General features: G+C 34.9%; 2 non-coding genes across 2 annotated transcripts; both read right to left on the bottom strand.

Annotated features, from left to right (window-relative positions):
* Window positions 1–2993: 2993 nt before the first annotated feature.
* On the bottom strand, window positions 2994–3067 carry TRNAW-CCA (transfer RNA tryptophan (anticodon CCA)). Its single transcript has one exon. It is a non-coding gene; the product is annotated as a tRNA-Trp (tRNA).
* Window positions 3068–3235: 168 nt separating this feature from the next.
* Window positions 3236–3309, bottom strand: TRNAP-UGG (transfer RNA proline (anticodon UGG)). The gene has a single exon. It is a non-coding gene; the product is annotated as a tRNA-Pro (tRNA).
* Between the last annotated feature and the right edge of the window lie 3493 nt (window positions 3310–6802).

Here is a 6802-nt window from a genome sequence, read left to right as displayed (position 1 = left end):
GCCGGGTTGTAAATGCTCTGCAATGCATCAATATTATTTTATTCTATTGTACCTAATAGAATCGAATTCTAATGGATAATATAGCATTTAGCATTTAAGTAGAAGGAAAATATAAGGCAAGGTATAAATGAAAGGGACAAATGATTCTAGGAGGGGTTACTCGTCTTCCTAATTTTCCACACAAGAGAAAGGTAGAAAATTCCTTTTCTTGTGTGGAAATAATAATGATTCCTGATTTAGTTCGTTAAAGATTACTATTTTCTTGTCCAGGTGTATTGGAACGAACCGAAGAATTTCTAAATGAAAAAAAAAAAGGGGGGGGGGGGGGGGGTTTTCGCCGTGATGAGATATTAAAAATAATGATTTTTTTATATACAAAAAAATTAAAGATTTCTGGTTTCTTCGGGGAACATTAAGCACTTTGAATTTTTTTTTTCTTTTTCTGAAGTAAGGTTCAAGTGGTATAGAAAGGATGTCTCATCCGTAGAAATAATATTGTGGCATCCAGGAAATCAATTAATTCCTTCTTTCTTCTTGCTTCGGAGGAGTCTGCATGGGGGTCGAATATTATGAATCAATGGATTCAATTCTTCAAAAGCATCATCATAAGGGAAAGAACGCAGTGGTTTGAAACTTGGGATGGGAGCAAAGGACCCATTTTGTCATTTCTACGAAAAAATAATATGATTATATTGACTGAATTAATTTACAATTAAAATTTACAACTTTTTTATGTTATGGAATGAATGAATGTCTCGCTCGAAGGGTAAGAACTCAACAGGACCTTGCTCCTCTTTGTTTGTCTGATTCGAGGAGCAAGGTCCTGTTGAGTTCTTACTTTTTCATGTCTACAATCTGGTTCATCCGATTACTATAGTGACGAGCCCAATCCAGAATATGAACCATAAAAGAAAATACCTATTAAACCAATCACAGGAATACCAGTTACAGTACCTATCAACCAAAGAGGAATCCTTCCAGTAGTATCGGCCATTTACCCCACTTTCCTCCGCATTTCATCAAGTGGTCATGCTATAGACATAAACAGTCATGGATAATTATGAGGATGATATCCTTCCGAATCGGATAAAAGAATTCCTACTTACTCTTACTATACTTCTTTCTCTCAATTGAAGAAATAATTGGAAAATAAAACAGCAAGTACAAAAATGAGTAATAACCCCCAGTAGAGACTGGTACGATTCAATTCAACATTTTGTTCATTCGGGTTTGATTGTGTCATAGCTCTATAATTCGGATTAGGTTTATCGTTGGATGAACTGCATTGCTGATATTGACCCCAAAAAAGAAACGGTAGGTACAGCTAGTCCGTGAACAGCCAACCATCGCACTGTAAAAATGGGATAGGTTCGATCTATGGTCATTGAGGCCTCCTAAAAGGATCTACTAAATTCATCGAGTTGTTCCAAAGGATCAAAACGGCCAGTTATTAATGGAATCCCTTGTCGGCTCTCTGTGAAATACTCGTTTGGCCGAGGACTTCCAAAGACATCGTAAGCTAAACCAGTGCTGACGAATAACCAACCCGCAATGAATAGGGAAGGTATAGTAATACTATGAATGACCCAGTATCTAATACTGGTGATAATATCAGCAAAAGAACGTTCTCCCGTGCTTCCAGACATGCTGAGCTCCACATATTCTTGTACAGTCAAAGGGGGATCGATTCCGCAAAAGATGGGATCAGTAAATGGAAAACTACTGATATTTAATCTTTGTAAGATCGTCAATATTGTACCGAAGGCGTATTTAGAGTAGACCAAATCAGTATAACTATCCTTCTGCTGACACAGCAACGCTCTTTGTTTGTATCAATCAGTATCGAAAAGAAGTGGTACATAATTCCTCTCTTCTTTTCTTATTACTTGTCTATGCTATGGTGAACCGCGTGTCATTCAATAGAAAATTATCTCTGTATGTAGTATAGGATGTGAGTCGACGGGTTAGAATTATTTATGAAAGAGATTCTCATATTCCCACAATTCAATTAGGTACAAAATCTAGAAACTCCCCGTTCATGGTTTTAGAAAAAGAAAAGAAATGATCAAAATGGAATTTTTTTTTTTCAAATTCAATTCTTTTTTTTCATAGTGACTCAAAAAGAATTTTTTTTTTTAATAAAGTGACACGGGACTGTTCTAATTGCTATTTTGACTTTATACTTGTTTATACTTGACTCATCAGTTGCTCGCGGAATCCGTTGATTCGAAATCACGGGATTGGTAGATGTCACAGAGGGTGAATTAATGAGGGTGAATTAATCTTTTTTTCTACCTCTGCTACTCCATCTTTGTTAGTGCCGTCTAGAATGCTTATGAATCAAGAACTTTCAATTGGAACCGATTCTGTCAATTGGTAGTTTTTTATCATCATATCTCACAAAAATAGAAACTTAGGTAAGTGCTTTATAAACATATGTAAAAAAAAAAAAAAGAACGTATCTCATTTAGCTCTTTCATGCCTACTATAACTAGTTATTTCGGTTTTCTACTGGCTGCTTTAACTATAACCTCAGCTCTATTGATTGGTTTGAGCAAGGTACGACTTATTTGAAATTAGTTGAATGAACAAAAAAAATGAATATTTCTGTGAAATTCCAGGTATTCTATAGTCCCTTTCGAAGCCGATTGACAATTCTTGTTTATTGAGATTCATGAGCGATTCGGATTAATATTTATTAATAGATATTACCTCTATTTTTCTCCCCTTTCAAACAACTTGAAATGATTGAAGTTTTTCTATTTGGAATCGTGTTAGGTCTAATTCCTATTACTTTGGCCGGATTATTCGTAACTGCGTATTTACAATACAGACGCGGCGATCAGTTGGACCTTTAATTGAGTAACATCTCTTTTTTTGTTTTTGATTGACCTCCTCCTAAATCTGCAGGAGGTCAAATGCAGGTTGCAGTTCAAGTTAATGAAGTTATTTTATTTTATTGTAATTCGACATTCCAATTACAGGAACAGAATCACGCTCTGTAGGATTTGAACCTACGACATCGGGTTTTGGAGACCCGCGTTCTACCGAGCTGAACTAAGAGCGCTTTCTTATGGGAGGAGATACGACTGTAAAGAGAAGGACTCTTTTTTTTTTTACCCCCACCCCCAATATGCATGCATAAAGTATTATATAATGAAAATGAAGGATTATGCCCCAAATTTTTGTCGATCCAAATTGATCCATCATTACTGCCCGTAAGAGAAGTAATCGGTAGGGATGACAGGATTTGAACCCGTGACATTTTGTACCCAAAACAAACGCGCTACCAAGCTGCGCTACATCCCTTTCCATTATTATACAGCGTCATTCGTCATTCGTCATTGTAGAGAATACCTGTCTTGTTTTCCACATCGTTATTTCCTATATCTATATACAAGAGAATTTATCTTGCCATTTCTTCTTTTTGGTCTCATATAATAAGAGAATTATATACAGATGAAACCTAACGTATAAGTAAATGAATATTTATTGGTAATGCTCAGGAAGAAAAGAAGGGGGTCATCTTTTTCGATTTTAGGAACAATTCATCTACCGGATCATTCTACATATCCATTTTTAGGGGTTCTACGTACAAATACAAGTGATCTTTAACTATATAACTATAGTTATAATAGAGTTATATATCATCTATCTGGTAATAATTGTATTACAATAAAGAAGGAGGATTTTCAATGCGAGATCTAAAGACATATCTCTCCGTGGCACCTGTGCTAAGTACTTTATGGTTCGGGTCTTTAGCGGGTCTATTGATAGAGATCAATCGTTTATTCCCCGATGCGTTGGTATTCCCCTTTTTTTAATTCTAGTTATTGACATGGGAAGGGATAAAGAAGAAAAAGATTAGAGATAGAATAAACTCTCTATGACTGTGACTAATTTCTCCCGTTTTCATTTTTTTAGTTTTAGTATAGGAAGGAAAGAAAAAGAATAAAAGTGGATTGAATGAATCCCAGCGAAACTTGGGTTCAGGATAGAATTAATAGGGGGAGAGCCGAACTAGAAATATGGATCCAGGGGGTTCGAGACCATACAATATATTATATTAAATGAAATACTGGGATTAGAGAATAGTTGATAGTTAGAAAAAATCGTATTACTTATTTTATGATTACTCTATTGATTGAAACGAAATCTTTCATAATTGGATTTCAAGTTAGCAACTTCCATTTTTTTGTTCCTTTCTTCTTATTGGATTCGGATCGAAAATGGAAGAGTTGAGTGAATCCAAAATCCAAAGGAGGTTCATGGCCAAGAGTAAAGAAGCCAGGGTAAGAGTTATTTTGGAATGTACCAGTTGTGCCCGAAAGGGTTTCGATAAAAAATCGAGGGGCATTTCCAGATATATTACTCAAAAAAATCGAAACAATACACCTAGTCGATTGGAATTGAGAAAATTCTGTCCTTATTGTTACAAGCATACGATTCATGGGGAGATAAAGAAATAGATTGAGCAGAACATCAGTGCCCCTTTTCCAAGTAACAGGAAGAAGCTAAAAAATATAAATAATAAATAAATAAAAAAAATCGAATTAAATAATTTAATTTAATTAATAATATAATTAATATATAATTAATATAATATTAAAATAAATATTTTAAATTATAAAAATGAAAATAAACATATACATATATTATATTATTATAATATAAAAATAATATAAAATAAACAAATCAAGTCCTCTTTCGGTCGGATCCGAAATGAATGAAGAAATAAACTAGGATTTTAGAGATAAGAAATAAACCATGGATAAATCCAAGCGACCCTTTCGTAAATCCAAGCGATCTTTTCGTAGGCGTTTGCCCCCAATTGGATCGGGGGATCGAATTGATTATAGAAACATGAGCTTAATTAGTCAATTTATTAGTGAACAAGGAAAAATATTATCTAGAAGAGTGAACAGATTGACTTTGAAACAACAAAGATTAATTACTATCGCTATAAAACAAGCTCGCATTTTATCTTCATTACCTTTTCTTAATAATGAGAAACAATTTGAGAGAGCCGAGTAGTTCCCTAGAACTACCGGCCCTAGAAGCAGAAATAAGTAGACCCACCACCCGAATTGAATAAAAACTCGAATTGGAACTCAAACTCCGATTGATGTTTTGTTGGAAAAGCCGAGAGATTAGATTGTCGCGTCATAAGAAAAAAAGAAAAAATAATGGGGGGGGGAGAAATCTTTTTTTTATTATTGAAGCGTGTTTATTCATTCCTACTGTTATCATATGAATTTCGATTCTATCTTCCCGGAGTTCATTCTCCGGGGAACTCCGTTTAAATCATTCCGTCGAATTCCTTAAATCTCCTTATTTGAGGATTTCATTAGAAATCATGTAAAGACAATTCTTATTTGATATAGCTATTTGTGCAAGTATTTTACGGTTAAGAAGCAACTGTCTCTTGCGCAGATCGTGTATAAATCTACTATAACTATGGGATACCCTATCCTCGCGGGTTACCGCGTTTATCCGAGTGATCCACAAACGACGAAAATCTCTCTTTTGCCGGCCTCTATCCCGATGAGTAGAAACCAAAGCTCTCATTTTCTGTTGCATAATAGTTCGAGTAAGTCTTGAATGAGCCCCTCGAAAGGTTGATGCAAATAAACGCATTTTTGATCGACGTCTCCGAGCTATATATCCTCGTCTAACTCTGGTCATTGAATCAAATAAAACTTTGATGAATAACTAATTGATTTCTTTTCTTTCAGTCATTCTTTTCCCCTCTTCTAGTTTAATTAATAACAAAACGGATTCTTCCGATGTATAAAATAAAAATTCCAATGGCTTTTGCTACTATGACCTTCCCAACCACGATTTTTTATTTCTTCCAGGCATTTGCATTTCGCCCCAAAATAAAATAAAAAATATTTTTGACCGATATTAAAATACAAAATTTGACCGATATTAAGTATCAAATAAATAGTAATAAATACGTAGTAAATGGATAAATAAATAAAATAGAAATAAAATAGAAATAGTGGTTTCCATCGTTTCTATGGTTACTTCTTAAACGGTGAGGTCCTCTCTATACACCGGAGCCCCTTACTCATTTAATCAATGTTTTGGTAACTTGTACAGTTCACACTCTTTGGCTCTACCCATGAATTATACAGTAATAGGTCTTTTCACAACGAGATCTATCCATACAGTGACGGCATTTAGTTGTGAAGGTTGGCTAGGTAGCTGACCCTGTTAGTCCGTTCTTGCAAGAGTAGGAACAGAATTATTCTGTTTTTAAAATTCAATTTCCCCGCTTAATGGATACCACTTGCTACCAATGGGGAATTGCTTTTCATCTCAAATTGAGGTGATTGGATTTGCACCAATGGAAACCATAAATTCCATACCATACCATACACAATAACACAATATAGGTATATGATAGATCACTATTTTTAGATAGTGAATTGAGTTCGTCTCCATTCCATCCTATTCGTTGGTACTGGTCATTGATACTGGAAAAATTGTCTCATTTGTTCCAGCCCATGATCTGAACGCGTCGCACATACACCCTAGTACATATTCCTCGACGCTGAGGACATCCTCGAAGAGCAGGGGATTTCGTAACATTGCGGATTGGCTGTCTTGTATTTCTAATAAGTTGTTTAATAGTTGGCATGCTGCATCGTATCCAAAAGCCGGTTTAGATCGATCCTAACCCGATCATGATGAATTACTTCTTAATTTTTTACCTGGGTAAGAACATAAAATATGAACTTACGGATCATTCTAATTATGGTTCGAGATAGAATCTAGGATTTTTATGCGAAACCCC

The sequence above is a fragment of the Aristolochia californica genome, unplaced genomic scaffold (genome assembly GCF_029961685.1).
Source record: "Aristolochia californica isolate CCGP_79_NKW_82.1479 unplaced genomic scaffold, dmAriCali1.0.hap1 SCAF_453, whole genome shotgun sequence".
NCBI classification, from domain to species: Eukaryota; Viridiplantae; Streptophyta; class Magnoliopsida; order Piperales; family Aristolochiaceae; genus Aristolochia; species Aristolochia californica.
The sequence above is the reverse complement of the archived record's forward strand: the minus strand, read 5'-3'. Positions and strand labels throughout refer to the sequence as shown.